Here is a 20,553-nt window from a genome sequence, read left to right on the forward strand (position 1 = left end):
AGCAAAATTGAAAGAGGAACCCCTCCCGCTCCTCGCCCCTGTAAATGAAGCCTGATCTCTTTAAGAGCCTACCATGCCATTTGTTTGAACTGGTTTATAATCACTGCTGAGAGACCTTCTCAGATGCCCCCTCCGCTGGCACTTGCTGACACGTGCCTAGAAGGGGGCCGCCAGGCGGGCTGAGCTGGAGTTTCTAAAGTGCTTCTGTGTCTGACATTTCCAAATTCCTGTGCGGTGAAGTGGCACACCTGTTCCCAGCCGGCCGCCCCGCCCAGCCCGGGGAGCGGGCCTGGTTTCCTAGGACGGCTGGACACGCTTGGATTGGTCTTAAATGCATTCAGCCTTTGAACGCGCTCTCGGCAGAAAATTTGTAATAGGCCTCCATTGAACAATTTTGAGAAGCACAGATGCCAGCTCCTGTGTTCAGGGATTGATGATGGAAAAGTGCCATTCTGCAATGGCAAAACCTGCACGTGAGCCCGTCAATCAGAGGGTCATTCGCTGTCACATTTACCAAATTTGTGAGTTTCTATGATCGGTACAGTCCGACGATTGGTGCACTGTCCAGAGGATGTCAGACAGCACGTTCTGAGACCTGCCCTCAGTGGGTACACCTGTTAGTTAGGGAGAGGAGTGAAAGCTATTCACAGAGGCCACAGGGGTGTCCTCAAATAATTGCTACCTCCCCAAACTTAATGTTTTATTAAAAAAAAACTTTTTAAAAAATAGATTTTTATTGATTTTAGAGAGGAAGGAAAAGGGAGATAGAAACAACAGTGATGAGAGAATCGTTGATTGGCTGCCTCCTGCATGCCCCTTAATGGGGATCGAGCCCACAACTCAGAATTGAACTGTGACCTCCCGGTTCATATGTTAATGCTCAACCACTGAGCCATGTTGGTCAAGCTAAAGTGAAAAATAGGAACAAAACAGTGAAAAGATTTGGTTGGAACTATAAAAAAGGTAAGACAATCATTAAAATTAATTTACCTTACATTTAACAAATTTCAGTTGGTCAATGATGTGTTAAATGTTAGAACAAAGGACCGAATCAAGTGCGGATGTTGGGAAGCATAATTTTCTAACAAAATTATATGGTCTCATCCACCATATCCTTTTACATTTGATTTCAGTGGGCAAGTCATAAAGAGGGTCATCATTGCAAAAATATTTGAAAGTTTCATCAGTTTCCCAAGAGCCTCTCTTAAATCCTGACATTCAATTAGTCGGAAGCAGTTACTGTGCCATCATCTGTGAGGATTTCTTCTTCTTTAAATGTTAACCATTCCAGCTGCAGATTCTCGTTCGTCAGAGGAGTTTCCCGTGATTCAAGGGCTTCTTTCACATCACTGTCACCAACTTCATGATCTCATACACATTTAGAAAGATTTGCAATTTTACATTATAATCACTCTGCCCTGACTTTTTGCATTGATTGGCACTGATTTTGCATTGCATTGTTGGATATTGTGTCATCTGCTAGATAAACAGAGTCCTTAAAGACATGGGTTAAGGTAAAAAAAAGAGAGAGAGGGTACTGGTTAAACAGGAAGAAAGCTTTGCAAGTGAGCCTAGTTATTTAAAAAAGTTAATTTTGAATAAGACACGTAGCATATCATAACAGTTATCTATTGCTGTATAAGGAACCAGCCTGAAATTCCAAGGCTGAAAACAACTACAGTCTTGAATTTTATGTACTCACTAGAGGCCCAGTGCATGAAGATTTGTGCAAGAATGGGCCTTCATTCCCATGGCTGCCGGCACTGCCTTCACTTTGTCCTGGAGCCACCTTTCCACCTTCCCATGCTGCCAAGAGGCCCACAGTGGCTGGGGTGGTGCATAATGCCTGCGTCATTGCCATGGTGACAATGCAATTGCCCCACCCTGCCCCCAGCCAGTTGGTATCTGCATATGTAAATCAACGTGCCATCTTTGTTGGGTTAATTTGCATACCCCTGATTGGCTGGTGGGCGCTATGAAGGTACAGTCAATTTATATATTACTCTTTTATTATGTAGATTATTGTGTGGCTAGGCAGGGCTCAGCCAGAATGGTCATCTTGGCTAGGCATGCCACTCAGCTGTCATGGAATCCAAGATGGTCTTCATCACATTGTTGGCTCTTTAGCTGGGACAACTAGGATGTGGGATTTCTTTCTCCTTAACCTTTCAGCCTCAGGGAGACCAGGGAATGAAAGCAAAAGCTGCAAGATTTGGAAAGTTTGGAATTCTCCTCTTGTCATGTCCACTACATTTATTGGGTCCAAGCAGGTCACAGGCCAAGCTCAGTCAGGTTCAAGGGCACAGGAAACAGACCCTGCCTCTTTATAGGAGGAGCAGGCAAGGTGCTGGAGTGGGTCACATAGGAACATTAGCTACCAGGGTATGGTTAGGGGTCCGAATCCTCCATCCATTCACTAGCTACCAACTGTTCTCTCAAGTCTCTAAGTCTAACCCTGCCCTGCCCACATGAGGCCCTTGGCCTTGTGAGGCAGAGATGAATCATCCTTGCTGGGCCCTGTCCTGATTCCCAATCCACAAAACTGAAGGTATAAGAAAATGATGTTTGTGTTACGTCACTAAGTTTTGGGGTGGTTTGTTATGCAGTAATAGATAACTGTGACCATGTGGTTTGCAATGAAAATGCAGTTCTTGCAGAAGTATGAGCTGTCTAGGTTTGTCCCAGCACTCCTGCATCCGATCCATTCATATGTACTATTGTCCCCACACTTAACTCCTAAAATAACAGTACCCTCAGCAAAGCTGCGCTCTGAGCTTGATACCAAAAATGGTGGAATAAAATGAATTAGGCAGAAAGGAAGGTGGAACTGAAGGGTCACCCAACCACAGCTGGCTTCACTCTGCACTCCACTCCACAAGGGTGCAGATGAAAGGGGTGCAGCTTGTAGAAGGCCAGACGGCCCTGCCTTTCCCTGATCCTTTTCTGAGGCGACAGAGAGGACTTGTGTTCAGTAGAAATATCAAGGATGAAAAGCGTGTGATTATAATATATGACCTTAACCTCTTCCAACCAAAGTCTCCACGTAACCTCTATGGAAATGTATACAAATGAGTGATGAAGCATAAATAATGTACAGTTTTGACAGAAAAGGTGGGTTCCACTTTACTTTCCATGTGCTGTCATTTAGGAAATGCCATGATTTTTTTTGAAATTCTAGAGGGGCTTGCATTTTCCAGGCCTCCTCTGCCTCTGGGACCCCATACTCCCCAGGTGCTGTTTCCATCTTGCTCCATGCCTTCCCAGCTGGGAGCCCCAACCCTTGTTAGGCATCATAGCACCCACTCACACACGCATTCGCTCAGTGCAGTGCATGGTAGTGAGATGCAGGGTCACAGGAAGATGGCTGACACCTTCTGGTCCCTCTCCTCCCGGTTTCCTGCCTTCTGTTTTCTCTTATCCTCTACCTCCTATTTAATGAGGGAAATATTAGCCCAACGCAGGCTCTTGGGTTTTATTTCACACCAAGGATATGTGTCATTATTATCATGAAAAGTAGTTTTCTACATTTTTAAAGGACAAACAACAAAACTCTGGTACCCATTAAGATAACTCAACTCTTTTCTGTCATGTTTTATTGTCAAGATCAGAGGCAGAGAGACAAGTTAGAATAGTGTCCATTCATTATTCATTCATTCATTCATTCAGCAAATATTACTGAGCAACACGCAGGTGCTGGCAATGTAGCCGTAAACAAGACATAAAGTCCCTGCTCCTGTGGAGTCCGTGCTTTGAGGGGCGGGGTGGAGACCAGTGAAAATAAAAATAACCTGTAATTGTAGACAGTGATACGTTTCCATGAAGAAAAATAAAGCAGAATAGTGGGTCAGAGGCTGTCAGGGTGTGATCTTAGATAAGGCAGTCCAGGAAGTCTTCCTGGAACAGGGCCCTCTAAGCAGATACCGTATGTCCCAGGAATCCGGGTGAGAGGAGAGGCCTTCTGCAGTGATGGAGTGAGTTAACCAGCGACAGAGTCTTAGGTAGGCACATTCTTACCCAGCTTAAGACGGCACTCCTGTCCCTCTGAGCTGGGGGTGGATGTATGACCAAGTTCTGTTCAACAGATATAAGCAGAAGTGACATGGGCCACTTTTGGAATCTGCACTTTAAAGGGTTGGGTGTGTAGTCCACCGGTCCCTAGTCTGCTTTCCTGAATACTTTTCCTGGGAGAGGGCACGCTTACTTGGATGCAGAAATGGAAACAATTGACTCGGAGGTTGGAGATGGCAGCTCTTCCTCTCTTGTTCCCTCAAATCTCTCACACTCCTGTCTTCTCTGTCTCCGTCTTTCTCTCACATGGCCCTGCCCCAGGTGATTTAGCTTGCACAGAGGACAACAGTTAAGAGCAGCTGTCGCCAACCAGTGGTCCGCAGACCACTGGTGGTCCACGAGGTCCGAAAGGTTGGTGACCGCTGGTTAAGAGCATGGACTCTCAAGACAAAGTTTTCCAGGTTCCAGTTGTATGACTTTGGACAAGTTGCTTTTCCTTTCTAGGACACATTATAAAACAAGGTAATTCTTACCTTATTATCATACGTTGTTACTAGAGGCCCGGTGTAAGAAATTTGTGCATAATTGGGGGTAGGGGTCCCTCAGCCTGGCCTGCACCCTCTTGCAATCTGGGGTCCCTCACTCCTTACCTCCCGCCTGCTCGCTCCTTACCACTCTGCTGGCTGTTCCTTAGTCGTGAAGGTGGGAGAGGCTCCTGCCACCCTTGCTCTGCTTGCCAGTCGTGAACTCGGCTTCTGGCTGAGCGGCACTCCCCCTGTAGGAGCACACTGACCACCAGGAGGCAGCTCCTGGGTTGAGCATCTGTCCCCTGGTGGTCAGTGTGCATCATAGCAACTGGTCATTCTGCCAAAATGGTCACTTAGGTTTTTACTATATAGATGGGATTTAAATGAGTTGATGTTTGTAAATGCCTGGGCTAGTGCCTATAACATGGTAAGCAGCGTATGTGTTAAATACACAAATTAAATAAATAAAACTCCTTAATATAACTGTCTAGTTTAGCTTCTTGGCTTTGAAGATAGAATTTAATTTTTTTTTCAAAAATATGATAAAAAATAGACGCAAAGGCATAGAAGCATGGACAGACTGTTGAACCTCAGAGGGAAGGCAGGGGAGGGTGGGTGGGAAGAGATCAACCAATGACCTTGTGTGCATATATATGCATCACCCATGGCCACAGACAAGGGGTGATAAGGGCATGGAGGGGGTGGATGGGAGCAGGCTGGAGGGGGTTATTGAGGGGAAAAGGAGGACCTATGTGATACTTTCAACGATAAAGATTAAAAAACATGTTCACATCTTGTGTTACATATGTCATATTCAAAATTAATACTTCTTCTGTTATCCCTCTCTGACACTTTGGGGTACAACCCGAGGAGATATGTGAGGGTGCCCCAGCCTTCCCCACCAATAAATTCATCAGCTGCTCTAAGGGAGTTGTTACATGCTCTGCGTCGACTGAGACTCTCAGCACAAAAAATTAAAAACAAGGCTTCCATCCTGGAGAAGCTCGGAGTCTTTGGGGAAAAGCAAGATTTACGCACAAGAAGCAATTAGAAGACAATACACGGCAAGACCTAATGAGGCACTGAACTTGCCCCTTTTCAGTCTCAGGAAACCCCTTAACCTGGCAGTGACCTTCGCTTTTGCTTTTCTCATTACGGAGTCCTAAAGCAAACAGGATTCGTGGCAAACAGATTTAAATTAGAAGAGTAATGTAGCAAGACTGCTATTCTCATAATGCAGAGCTTTCCACGTATGTTGTCTCGGATTCTGCACGACCTTGAGAAACAATACTTGGAGGAAGTAGGGGGCATGCCACAGGCTTCTTCATGAGCACACAGATGCTCGGAGAGGAGAGGCCAGGGCTCTGGACAGAGAGGGATGTGCAGACTCATTTGGCACTCCTTCTCAGTAGGTAGGTCTTCCCCAGCCTCCTCTTCTCTCCCCGCCCTCTTCCTGTTTCCCTTCCCTCTCCCATGCACCCTGCTGCTATTTATTGAATCTGAAGTCTCCCCACACGAGAATATTCTGGATTCCTTTAGTCCCCTGTTTCAGAGTTTAACAAGCCTTCTGAAGTAGTTCATTTCGAGGTCTATTTTGTGAATCTGTTCCTGGAGGTGTCCTGATGAATGCACACTAAGAATTTTAATTGCTATTAAAAAAAAAAAAAAAACCCAAGGAAAACAACAAAAATGTCTCCCTTTGTCTTTAAAGTCCTATTCATTTGAAAGTCCTGAAGAAGGAAATTCCAAAACCATTTTAGTAACCGAGTCTGGTATTGTCAGGAAGCCCTTCTTCACAGATAATCCGAGTCCTCATTGTGGCTCTGGGAGGCCGTTTCCTGTCCTTGTGCTCTGTTTTTTGAGTTAATGAGCATCTACATAATGAATTTCTATAAATTGCCTATTAATCTTTTTTCCGTAATTTCTGCATATTCATGTTAAAATGTAGGATCTCTGATTAACTTGAAGCTGTATCTCTATAGAACCCGCAGGCATAAATGCTTTTTATCAGAACTATTTTGGCAATGCAACACGTCTCAACAATGGAATATTTCTGGAGGGGAAGGATGGTGGCAGCAAGACGCACTTGCCTGGTGGCTTATGCTCTCGGAAAGCACTCGAAGAATCTTGAATTATCTCTGAATGCCAAAAATGTGTGACTCCAGATTCCTCTCCCTCCGGCTCACATTCGTTGGCCTCAAAGACGTGTTTTCTTAGCTGAGGCCATGGCTCTGTTCCAATGGAAAAACTGAATAGCTACTAAATGAGTCAGAAACCCAGGTAACAAGCAGGGGTGACAGGGGCCGTGGGAGTTGGGTTTGGCTGATTGTCTTCATGGGAATGACTGCTTTATTAAAACAGATTTTGAGCCCTAGCCAGTTTGCTCAGTGGATAGGGTGTCGGCCTTCGGACCAAAGGGTCCCAGGTTCGGTTCTAGTCAAGGGTGTGCATGCACCTTAGTTGCAGGCTCCTCCCTGACCCTGGCCGTGGTCAGGGCTCATGCAGAATGGTTTTCTCTCACATCGATGTTTCTCTCTGTCTTTCCCTCTCTCTTTCACTCTCCCTAAAAATCAAGGGAAAATTATCCTCGGGCGAGAATTAACAAAATAACCAATCAATCAAACAAATTTTTAGTACTTCTCTCTGAAACAATTTCGGGCTGTTGCGTAGCCAGTCCTAAAGCCAGGCCTGATTAGTGGCGAACAGGATGGAATGTGCTGTAATGCACAATGAAAGGAACCTGTGTCTTCAGGCCTTACTAGTCCTTTCCTCATGTGTAAACTTGTCCACTTGGTTTCTAAAGCCTTTTCCAGGGATAACATTTTATAATGAACACTTAGACTTATGTTACAGACTAATTTTGCTAGTATTGGCTCAGATTCTCAATTGAAAAATAATAGTGACAAACTTGTAGATCTGGGTTGCCCACGAGTGAGGGGCTAGCCACTGCCCAACAGATCTGCACCTCCAAAGGATGGGTGCTGTCTCCCCTTCCTCCTTCTGGGGTAAGAAAGGACCTGGGGTGAGCCGTAGTTGGGGCCCCGGGGTCTCTCTCCCTGCCCTTGAGTCTTCCTGGGTGGGGTGGAGGGGGTCACAGGTTCCAACCTCTGACCTCTCTAGAGCTCCCAAGTGCCTTCCCTGTCCAGCTTCCACCTCCAGCTCAGAGCACAGTGCGCCCTGAAGGCAGGGCGGGAGGGCCCGTGGCTCCCTCTCAGAGCCCAGGAGAAAGTGGCCCCTCCCTCCCCTTGTTTCTTGTATTTAATAAAAACAAACAAAACAAACAGGCAAACAAAACACCCAGGAAGATAAAATATGAATAGAAACCTGAAGCCAACAACTCAGTATCCCCTGGTCACTGGATGCCACCTCTGCTCACAGTCAAGGTCATTGGACCAAGGGTAGCTTTTGAGTGGATTGGGGATGGAGAGACCTGAGCTTGAGTTTCAACTCTGACACTGACAGGATGACATTGTGGAAATGGGTTTGACTAAACTAAGAATGCGATTCAGCAAACATTTACTAGGGGTTTCCTACATTCAAGACCCCTCGTGGACAGGAGGTGGAGTTGGAGGCAATAGGAAGATGTAAATTCAGAGAAGCTTTCAGCAAAGTTAACCCGATGGGAAAAACAGGGTAATGGAAAAGGCGCAGAGTTCTGGGGTCCCCCTGCCCCCCCAGCAGGTGAGGTGTTCCAGGTTAATGAGCACGATGCGCCCCCCAGAGGAAGAGCTTAGGGTAGGGGTGCTGTGTCTGCATCCCAGGCACTGTGGCTCCCTGCAGCCGCTGCTGAGGGCCAGTCTACTATGAAGAGTCACGTCTCCTCTCATGCTAATTGCACACTATGGGTGTGTGTGTGTGTGTGTGTGTGTGTGAGAGAGAGAGAGAGAGAGAGAGAGAGAGAGAGAGAGAGAGAGAGAGAGATGAAAACGCAGGAAGATGGAGTCTTTCCAGTTCAGGGGTTGACCTTTGAAGAATCAGGGCAGGGAGATTCTGGAGGGTGACGAAGCAGGCGAGGACACTGGTGTGAATTCCCCTGACATAAACTGGAAACTAATTTAGGGCAAATGGGAGGAAGCTCGGTCTAAATTAGAGAAAAATGTATCTGAATTATACAATCTCTTTTTAAAAAGCAATCGTATTATTTTCAAGTCCGCACGGTAAGTTGAACTGATTGCTTCAGAAGCATTTCTAAGTTGCTGTGCTATTAGAATCTTCTTTTAGTGAATAGATAAGTCCTGATTTGTTAGGACTCTGTTGAATGCATATTACTGATGGGTCAATGCGTTTAACATAAAACGACCAGCTGAGCTCTTGAAAATCTGCTCAGGCTGCTCCTTTGCTCAGTAGCCTGTCTTTCTATGTAAGCGGCTCAGAGGTAAACTTGAACGCAATACTAATATACTTGTAGTTTACAAGCCTTGACCAATGGGTAGGGCCTGGGGAAATGCTGCCTCACTTTGGATCTCGCCTACTAGAAATGGCGCCGTTTTATCACAGTCAGTTCTGAAGTTAACCCTAAAAGGCCGTCATTGAAAGGGTTATGGAAGAGGGAGGCTCCCTGGCTGCTCCGGGCTGTCATGTGCCCTGCGGAGGCCCTGAGGGATGAGCTTCTGGAAGCTCCTCTGGGGCACAAAAGCATGGACAGCTTGTGGGACATGGAAGTGGAACAAAGGAGCAGGGAGAGAAGCTCGCCGTCTGTTCACGCGTGGCTATTGGTCGGGGAAGAAGAAGGTCACACATGGGAAGGAGAAGACGGGCCGCTGAGAGGACAGCATCTAGAAAGCATCCTGAAAGGGAGGCGGTCTGCGTGCAGGAGCAGCTGGGAGCCCTGCGCTGTTTTCTTGAAAAGCATTAGTGCCTGGCTGTGGCTCAGTGGTTGAGCATCAACCTATGAACCAGGAGGCCACAGTTCGATTCCTGGTCAGGGTACATGCCTAGGTTGTGTGCAAGGGTGTGCAGGAGACAGCTGACAAATGATTCTCTCTCATCATTGATGTTTCTAGCTTTCTCTCCCTCTCCCTTCCTCTCTGAAATCAATGAAAAAATCCTATCTAATAAAAGAGTAATATGCAAATTGACCATCACTCTAACACACAAGATGGCTGCTCCCATGTGGACAGAAGATGGCTAGCAGGGGAAGGCAGTTTGGAGGGACCAGGTCTGCAGGGGAGGGCAGTTGGGGGCAACCAGGCCTCCAGGGGAGGGCAGTTAGGGGTGACCAGGCCTCCAGGAAAGGGCAGTTAGGGGTGACCAGGCCTGCAGGGGAGGGAAGTTAGGGATGGCAAGGCTGGCAGAGGAGGGAGGTTCAAGGCAAACAGGCTGGCAGGGGAGCAGTTAGGGGGTGATCAGGCTGGCAGGCAGAAGTGGTTGGGGGCAATCATGAAGGCAGGCAGATGAGCAGTTGGGAGCCAGCAGTCCTGGATTGTGAGAAGGATGTCAGACTAAACAGGCAGTTGGACATCCCTCGAGGGTTCCCAGATTATAGAGGGTGCAGGCTGGGCTGAGGGACACCCCTCCCCCTGTGGACAAATTTCATGCATCGGGCCTCTAGTCCTATATAATAAAAGGGTAATATGCAAATTGACCCTAAGGACAGAACTACCAGTCACTATGACATGCACTGACCAGGGGGCAGACACTTAATGTAGGAGCTTCTCCCTGGTGGTCAGTGTGCTTCCACAGGGGTGCACTGCTCAGCCAGAAGCTGGATCATGGTTGGCCAGCACAGCAGCGGTGGCGGGAGCCTCTCATGCCTCAGTGGCAGCGCCAAGGATGTCAGTCAGACATTCCCCACAGGGTCCCAGACTGAGAGGGCACAGGCTGGGCTGAGGGACCCCCGAGTGCATGAATTTTTGTGCACTGGTCCTCTAGTATATATATATATATATATATATATATATGAAAAACTGTGTTCTTTAAAAGATAAGACAAGAAAAGCACGTGAAACGTGGAAAACACAGTGTGCACCCTGGGCCAGCTTTAGGAGCTGATCACAATGGGATTAAAATGGCAGGATTGTCACCAGCCAACCTTCCACTCTGCTTCCCCTGTGTCAGGTGGTGTAAAATGTCCAGTTCTTCAGAGTGTAGGTCCAGACATGTGATATTACTCACTCAAGCTTAGACGATAAGGTTTGGGGCAAATTGACTCACACTATGGAGATTGACTCACGCTGGTGATTTGTAGAACCGTGTAGTAATGGATAAAGGAGAGGGGCTGGAAGTCACACACCACAGTGGTTATCTCCTCTGTCCGGGCTCACTGCTGGGGAGGACCTCCCAGGAACAAAGTCACGAAGGTCTGAAGTAGTCCAGTGAGTAGAAAGCAGAGGCAGGGAGCATCACTAGGAAAGACTTTATTGAGGTGAGTAGCTGTAGGTACCACTCTTCCACATTTTGGGCGTCTTTCTGTCTGGTCTGCAGTGCCTGGCAATGAGGGCACTTTCACAAATCTCTAGTAAAGTAAAAAAATAAAAATAAATAAATAAAATACAAATGGAATTACCATAAAATGAAATACATTTAACTTAAAAGAGTCTGCTTTATTCTGTGATTATTTTATTTTTATTTTTTTGATGTCAAAAATCTTCTTGGCCCTACTCGGTTTGGCTCAGTGGATAGAACATTAGCCCACGGACTGAAGGGTCCTGGGTTTCATTCCAGTCAATAGCATGTACTTCGATTGCAGGCTCAATTCCTGGCCCTGATTGGGGCATGTGTGGGAGGCAACCAATCGATGTGTCTTTCTCACATCATTTTCCTTCCTTCCTTCCTTCCTTCCTTCTCTCTTTCTCTCTTTTTCTCTTTCTTTCTCCCTCCCTTCCACTCTTTCTAGAAATCAATGGAAAAATAAAGAGGTCATGGGTTCAAGTCCTGGTCAGGGCACATGACTAGGTTGTAGGCCTGATCTCCAGTAGGGGGTGTGCAGGAGGCAGCCGATCCATGATTCTCTCTCATCATGGATTTTTTTTTTTTTTCTCTCTCTCTCCCCCCACTTCCTCTCTGAAATCAATTAAAAAAAAAAAAAAAGAAAGAAAGAAAAATATATTTTCTGGTGAGGATTAACAAAATAAATTAAAAATAAAACAATGTATATATTTTTAAAAATCTTCTTGCTTTGGGGAAATTATAGTACCCTCTTTGGAAATGTTCTTTAACTTAGCAGAATGAAAGTATCAGCAACCCTATGACAGGCCCCCAGTTTTCCATTGTTAAGGGGTGATCCATGGATCCAGGACAACCCAGCCTGAGAATCTCTGGTGTACAAAACTGAAACAGATCTGTATGCCAACCAAAGGCTTTTGACCGAGATGCACAGAGAAACACATGATCTCATTAAAATTTACATGCAACTCACATATACTTAAACATGTATATGTAGATATTTACATATCTACATATACAGGATTAAAAGCTTCCCAAAGCAGTATTTCACTTGACTTCATGGGATGCGTTCTGGGCTCTTCTATCGGGTTAAAAATGTCTGAACTCTTCAACAATTGGATTTCGTGACCCACAGATGAGTCACAACAGGAAATGGCAAACACTGTTGTAGATGCAGCCTCTCTGTCCCAGGACCAAGCTGAATAAATAGCCACAGGTGCTTCCGTTCTGGGTCTCCTTTTGTGGGCCCCACTCAGATGACACCCCCTGCTGCACAGTGGTTGCCTGGGGAGATGACAATACAATTGGTTAGCTGAGAATTTCTGCATGCCGTCATATCTCTGTCTTTAGGATACTCTCTTGCCACCTTGCTGACATCTAGAAATAGTCCCGGGTTCCTTCAGATTTGGAAGTCACGTGGTCTTCTTTTTATTCATTAAAAAAATGTATATAGTTTTTTATTTCAGAGAGGAAGGGAGAGGGAGAGAGAGAGATGGAAACATCCATGATGAAAGAGAATCATTGATTGGCTGCCTCCTGCACACCTACCACAGGGATCGAGCCCACAGCCAGGGCATGTGTCCTGACCAGGAATTGAACCGTGACCCCCTGGTTCATTGGTTGACGCTCAATCACTGAGCCACGCCAGTGGGGCATGTGATCTTTTTATACCACCAGGAGGTCCCCTGGCTCATTAGCCCCACATTTACCCAAGGCACCTTACAGGAGGCTATTCTGCAGACTAGCAATTCCCATCTGTTTTGATCAAGTCTATGGCCTTCAATTTCAGGGCATGTCCGTTAGTCGTTACTCAACTTCCAGATTTGGGGAGAGACATGGGGGCGCCCTCAAACATTGGTCAAGCAATAGAAGATAGAGAACCCAGAGGAAAGTAGAAATTAAAAAAAACACACAAAAAACCTGAATGATTAAGCTAAGGTAAAATGTCCAGCTATAATCCTCGTGGCTGCGTCAACTTGCCACCAAAGTAATGAAGCACTGCAGATGTGCCAGCTGGGTTGTAGTCATAATTTTAAAAATATATATTTTTATTAATTTCAGAGGAAGGGAGAAGGGAGAGAGAGAGAAACATCAATGATGAGCAAGTATCATTGATCAGTTGCCTCCTGCATGTCCCCTAGTAGGGATTGAGCCCACAACCTAGGGCATGTGCCCTTGACTGGAATTGATCCCAGGACCCTTCAGTCTAAAGACTGATGCTCTATCCACTGAGAAAAACCAGCTAGGGCATCATTATTATTTATTTATTTTGGATTATAGGGTCGATGCCAGTGCAGAGGTGTCATATGCACCTTCCTCGGTGTTCATATCCTTAAAGGTACATCGGCATCATCATAATCCTCATCCCCAATATCTACTTTGGTACTTTGGCTATTATAGAAAAACAGCTCATCTTAATTTGGTTGAATATAAGCTTTATTTTAATTTTTATATATATCTAATGGGGTGAAGGTCTACAAAATAAAAATTTACTAAGTACAAATTTTTATCATTTCTTTTTGTTGTTGTTGTTGTTGTTACTCTTTCCCAGAGGATATTTTTTTCCATTAATTTTTAGGGAGAGTGGAAGAGAGAGGGAAAGACAGAGAGAAACATCGATGTGAGAGAAACACACCCATTGGTATGAACCCTGACCAGGCCCTGGCCAGGGAGGGGCCTACAACTGTGGCACATGCCCTTGATCCACTGAGCCATACCGGCTAGGGCAACATTTTATCAATTCTAATTGGAATTCTAATTGGAAGACTATGCTTCTGTCTCCACTTGGGATAAAGTGATGACTTGGAAATAAAGACCTTTCTCTCTCTCTCTCTCTTTTGGGAGTGACCCCAAAGTTCCCACACGCATGTGCAGCTTTTGTCCGGGGCCGAAGGAGAGTTTCCTGGGAAAGGTCCGAACAGGCGGCCCCTGGGGCTCCCTCCACCCCTTGGAAACGGTGCTGCTGACAGAGCTGGACTCCTCTCCCTTCCTCCCACGCCCCGTGGACGTGAGCATCTCCCCGCGCTGCTTGGCTCGGGCAGAAGTCTGTGCCCCGGAGCTGCTTCCGGCACTTTAGGAACAGAGAATGCCGGTCCCAACATACCTGAGCTCTGTTTGCAGTGACTCACCGCATACATTCCGGCTTGCTCATGGGGCGGGGCAGCCTCCGGGTGAGCTAACGATGCTAGTCCTTACACTAGAGCGGGGTGAAGCATATGCAGGCTTTCACAGAAGGCTCTCAATCTCCAGCCTCTGTATCTGAATGAAAAACAATGCAGCCTTGTGTAAATATTGCTCTCATTTCTCTCCTGTTCAAACGTGGCACCATTATGGAATTTCTGGGAAACCATCCAAACAATGTAACCACTTAATAGAATCTACAAATGTGTGGGACATGGCATGACTCTCCCTGGCTCTGCTATTGGCTACAATAAACATAGGTAGCTACTTCACCTGTAGCTCTTATTCATGGGTAAATAATAACAGGAGGTTTAGGGAATCGCTAGAGGAAAGGTAGCACATCTCTAAAGATGTGATGACTATCTTACGGCTTTAATTACTTGTGATTCTTAGAATATGCATCAGAAATAACATTGCTAGTGCCGCATGACTAGACAACCAATGCTACATTTTGCTTGTAGGATTTTCTTTTCTTTCTTTCTTTCTTTCTTTCTTTCTTTCTTTCTTTCTTTCTTTCTTTCTTTCTTTCTTTCTTCTTCTCCTTCTTCTTCTTCTTCTTCTTCTTCTTCTTCTTCTTCTTCTTCTTCTTCTTCTTCTTCTTCTTTTTAATATGTTTTATTGCTTTTATACAGAGAGAAGAGGAGAAGAAAGGAGAGGAGAGGAGAGGAGAGGAGAGGCCCGGGTCAGACGTGAGTGGCCGTCACTACCATTCTCCTAATTGTTGTGTTATTGTCTGCTCACGGTTGTTTAACAAATATCCAGTGGGAGATGGACCAGGAACATCCTCATGAAAATCCTACAAGCAGCCCTAGTTGGTTTGGCTCAGTGGATATAGCTTCAGCCTTCCGACTGAAGGTTTCCAGGTTTGATTCCGGTCAAGGGCATGTATCTTTGTTGCGGGCACATCCCCAGTGGGGGTGGGGGGGTGGGGTGGTGGTGGTGGTGGTGGTGGTGCAGGAGGTGGATGATCGATGTTTCTCTTTCATCGGTGTTTCTAACTCTCTATCCCTCTCCCTTCCTCTCTATATAAAAGCAATAAAACATATATATATATATATATATATGTGTGTGTGTGTGTGTGTGTGTGTGTGTATATATATATATGTATATGTATATGTATATGTATATGTATATGTATATATATATTTTTTTTTAAAGAAAAGAAAATCCTACAAGCAAAATGTAGCATTGGTTGTCTAGTCATGCGGCACTAGCAATGTTATTTCTGATGAATATTCTAAGGATCACAAGTAATTAAAGCCGTAAGATAGTCATCACATCTTTAGAGATAAGGGGTGCCTTTCCTCTAGGGATTCCCTAAACCTCCTGTTATTATTTACCCATGAATAAGAGCTACAGGTGAAGTAGCTACCTATGTTTATTGTAGCCAATAGCAGAGCCAGGGAGAGTCATGCCATGTCCTACACATTTGTAGATTCTATTAAGTGGTTACATTGTTTGGGTGGTTTCCCAGAAATTCCATAATGGTGCCACGTTTGAACAGGAGAGAAATGAGAGCAATATTTACACAAGGCTGCATTGTTTTTCATTCAGATACAGAGGCTGGAGATTGAGAGCCTTCTGTGAAAGCCTGCATATGCTTCACCCTGCTCTAGTGTAAGGACTCCCTCTCCTCCCCTCCCCTCCCCTCCCCTCCCCTCCCCTCCCCTCCCCTCCCCTCCCCTCCCCTCCCCTCTCCTCCCCTCTCCTCCCCTCCCCTCCCCTCTCCTCCCCTTCTCTCCCCTCTCTCCTCTCCTCTCCTCTCCTCTCCTCTCCTCTCCTCTCCTCTCCTCTCCTCTCCTCTCCTCTCCTCTCCTCTCCTCTCCTCTCCTCTCCTCTCCTCTCCTCTCCTCTCTTTTCCTGGGACAAGACAGAGTTCCAAACAGCTACATAAAACCAAGTTCACGGTTATTTTTCCAAAAGGAGTACCTGCTATTTTACTATTTTCACTGGTAAGAATAAGAAATTTAGGAATAGACTTTAGATAAAGCATGGAAAATTAATTGTCATTGCTTAGGAGATTTGGAAATTAAATAATTATGCTTGGAAAAAAAAAAAAAAGACTTGCCCAGCCAGTATGGCTCAGTGGTTGAGTGTTGACCTATGAACCAATAGATCATGGTTTGATTTCAGGTCAGAACACATGCCCGATTGTGGGCTCAATCCCCAGTGGGGAATGTGCAGGAGGTGGCTGATCAGTGATTCTCTCTCATCATTGATGTTTCTCTCTCTCTCTCTCTTTCCCTTCTTCTCTGAAATCAATACCACCCCCCCCCCCCACACACACACATATACATACATATATACACTGAGTGGCCAGATTATTATAAAATCTGAATGTATAATAATCTGCCACTCAATATATATATATATATATATTTTGGAGGCTTGATGCATGAATTCGTGCATGGGTGGGGTCTGGCCAGGGGGAGGGGACATGGGTGGTTGGCTGGCCTGCCTGCTGGTGGAACTCCTGGTCCAGGGGACAATTTGCATATTAGCCTTTTATTATATAGGATATATACTGAGTATCCAGATTATTATGCATTCAGAGATCATAAAGGTCTGTCCACTCAGTGTATAAAGACTATTACCACATACAGGACATGGATCAGCACAGATGTGTGTGTTTGTACGTGTGTGTGTGTGTGTGTGTGTGTGTGTGTGTCTCGGTGTGTGTGTGTGTGTGTGTGTGTGTGTGTGGGTGGGTTGTGAGTTGGGGAACTAAATGCAGTGTATCCCCTGGCTTCTGAACAGTCATGTCTCAGATGCTTCATTAACACCCAAGAGGCTGCCAGGGCTGGAGTTTGAAGCCTCTGAATCAGCAGAGACAGTTGTCAAATCACAGGGAGACAGACAGTTTACCATGGGCTGCAGATCAAAGCAGGCTCCCACGTGCTGTGTGTTCTAGCAGGCATTGGGAATGTATGGAACGTGTGAAAGTGCTTTTGAGAATCCATTAACAAAGTCTGCCTTTGCTTTCAACCTCCTACCTTCCAAATCCTCATTTTCCTCTTGTAACCCATATTGGAGGCAGCGAAACCCTCAGTGCTGGAGGAGGGGCTTGGATACAGGTGCTGGTGGCTGGCTGAGTGTGCCTGGGCCGTGTTCCTGTGAGATCCTCCGCATCCCAGCCCCGATGGCAGAACGGGTTCCTGTCAGCTCTAATGTGCCTGAAAAATCTTTTCCAAGGCAGTTTCCTCTTCTAACACCTCCCTGGGGGAGTTGCCCCTAGGGGTGTGAGCACCTGTAGGCTGTGATTCTGCCGGGATATTCCCAGGGTGCGGGAGTTTTGTATGACAAGCAGCACATTGCATCTGTTGTTTTCCTTCCCTCGGTGTTTTTTACGCCGAATGATCCTGGCACTGCAGCTCAGGACTCGTCTTAACTCCCCTGCAGTCTTGTACCTCCTCCTCCTCGCTGCGCTGGGTGACATATGGCAGTCTGTCTGTGAAGTGTGCTGCGCACAGCCCATTGCTTTATGACTCTGGGGGATTGTGTTTCATTTTGGGCCTCATCTTTCTTAAAGAGGTATTGACACACTGAAATGCAGTCTCCAGAAATCTTTTTATTTTATTTTAATAAAACAGGAGCAACTACAATTGCACTCATGTCTGCATAGCTGGGACCTGCACAAGAGAGGCTTCTAAGAAGGGTGGGGCGTCAGCACAGGGCACTGGAGACACCACTCAAAAAGCTGGAGGCGGTCAGTCTAGAGCACATGTGTCAAACACAAGGCCCGCTGGCCAAATCCAGCTCGCCAGGCCTTGCAATGTGGCCCGCACCGCGCTGTCATCACTGCACTCCGTTGTCAGTTTATGACATTGTCAGTTTATGACTGTTCAGTAAACCATTCGGCCCGCGATTTAGGCTGGATTTTAGATTTTGGCCCCTTCTCTGATTGAGTTCGACACCCCTAGTCTAGAGGGACCAACCATTTAATTATTGTTGCAGAGGTGGCGGTGGGGATGGGAGAGGTAGTGGCCCTGATCCAAATGTTGGGAAGGCTGTCATGTGAAGATGCAAAATCACATTTTCTTTTTCTGTGACGTTCCAGTCAGCAGGACTAGAACCAATATGTGGGCTTCATGGGTAAATAGATTTTTTCTCTGAGCAAGGAATATCATTCTGCTTGTTAGAGCTGTGTAGTGATGGAAGGTATATATATCCTCCTGTATAATAAAGAGGCAATATGCAAATTGACCCTCACACCCTCACAAGATGGCTGCCTACAACCAGGCCAGTAAGGGGGTTAGTCAGGGACGACCAAATGACTAAACAGCAGGTTGTGTGGGGCAACCAGGCTGGAGGGGTGGGGGGGGCAGTTAGGGGCAACCTGGACAGTAGGAGGTGCAGTTGGGGTGACTAGGCCAGTTGGGGGTAGTTGGGGGTGACCAGGCTGGCAGGGGGAGCAGTGAGGGGCAACTAGGCTAGCAGAGAGGCAGTTGGGGGTGACCAGGCAGGCAGGCAAGTGAGCGATTAGGAGCCAGCAGTCCAAGATTGTGAGAGGGATGTCCAACTGCCAGTTTAGGCCCTATCCCCATGATCAGGCCTAAACCAGCAGTCAGACATCCACTGAGGGGTCCTGGATTGGAGAGGGTGCAGGCTGGGCTGAGGCCTCCTCGCCCTCCCCCTCCGCCTCCGTGCACGAATTTCACGTACAGGGCCTCTAATACATAAAGCTACAGATCTTGTAAAGAGAATTCTGCACTGAATAAATAGTGAGGTCGGACCTGTGAAGATACCCACCATCAAATATTTTATAATTTTCTCAATTAGGTGTTTCTTATTCAATTTTCTTTTGAATAGAGGCTTAAAAGACCTCTTTTTTCTTCCCCTACCCCTTAGTAGGACAAGATAATTGAGCTAGCTAAGCTCTTCCATGGCTTTAATCAGGTTGGTGTTACACCCATTTTTTAGGTTTGAGCTATTTTCTCTTCTGGAGCACATAATCATGGATTGAGGAAGACTTACCCATCAGCTCAGCACACATGGATGCTCATTACAGCCTGGACAGCCTCCTAAGATTTGAATGGAGTTTTGGTGTCTTGTTACATCCCTGCTTGTAGAGTTGACTTTGTAGATGTTGCTCATATGGTATCCATTCTCATTTGCTTTCATGTCTTGCCTTGCCCACTGCATGCCTCTTGGTCGTTCCCCCCTCAGAGGTCCTTGCAGACGGAGGGGTGGGGACGGGCCCACACGTGGCCCATCAGGCTGTCTCCTGGGAGCTGGCCTGCTGAGTGCTGTGGCCAGGACTAAGAGGTGGGGCTGCCGTCTCCCTACGTGACCCTGGGCAGGGGAAGTCTTTAGTTCTTGTTCCTGGATCCGCCGGCAGACGGATGCCCCTCTGGTCTTGTAGGCTGTGTGCTTGTGAGGCAGCCATGTTGGCTGATGGTTCAATGAGAAATGGGTACCAAGACTGGGAGTGTGTCCTGGTTGGTTTCCGGTGAAAATGGAAAAGAATACACACTCAGGGTCTTCAGTGGTGCATCTCCTGGGAGAGATTTCCATGGGCTCATTCCACTAGCGGGGAGGGGGTGCGAATGCTGGAGAGCTGGGTGTGTTTCAAGTTCTGAGACAATACCAGCCACTCTCAAAGCCGTGTTTGCGTGTGTGTGTGCACCTGTGCGTGTACAGAATTGGGAGAGGCGGCCTCCACCACTTAGCTTTGAACGATGCCAAAGCACCAGCCGCACGTTTGTACGGGAAAGTCTGTGTATGTGGACGGAACCTGTCTCTTTCCTCAACGCCAGGCTTAGAGCAGCCTGGGTCTCCTCGCCCGGCCTTTGAACTTTTGTTCGCTTGGGGCGGTTTCCCTCGCGGCCGTGAACTTCCCTCTGCGGTGACATTCACAAGTGCCGCGACCTGGCAAGAAGGCGATGGAAAGAAAGGGCGTGTTGGACGCGACGGCACTTTTCCTGAACACTCTGCAAGAGCAGGATGTGTGCGGCGTGAGTCACCACTTTCTGTTGGAAACTTTTCTGACCTTTCCAGAGCGGGTCAAGTTCTTCCCAAGCTGCGCTTCTTCACACCCCAGCGTGTGACAGTGCGGGGGCACATCCGAGGGAAGCAGAGCGTGGCTTTCCTTGCCATCTGGTACACATGACTGTTTCTGACACTCGCTGCCGCCCAGGACAGTGCCAATGCTGGCAAGAAGGTCACGTGTGCTACGAGACCAGCCTTGCCTGCCTCCCGTGACTGTCTAAATTCAGGTGGGGTGGGCCCGAAGTCCCGCTGGCATCAGGCTGGTAGAGAGGAGCAGGGAAGTGTGGCTGAGGGCCGGAGAAGATGGTTTAGTGATGGGAGAGGACCCCAAGGTAAGAAGATGCCACGTTGTGAATCCTAGCCAGTTAGCAAACTTGAACTTGATTGGGTAAACCAGGACAAGGTACTGTCAGTAGAGGGCCACACAGCTCGACACCCGTCAGTGCTAAAGTTATCATGGTTTGGCC

The sequence above is a fragment of the Pipistrellus hanaki genome (genome assembly GCF_964339955.1).
Source record: "Pipistrellus hanaki genome assembly, chromosome: 8".
Classification (NCBI taxonomy): domain Eukaryota; kingdom Metazoa; phylum Chordata; class Mammalia; order Chiroptera; family Vespertilionidae; genus Pipistrellus; species Pipistrellus hanaki.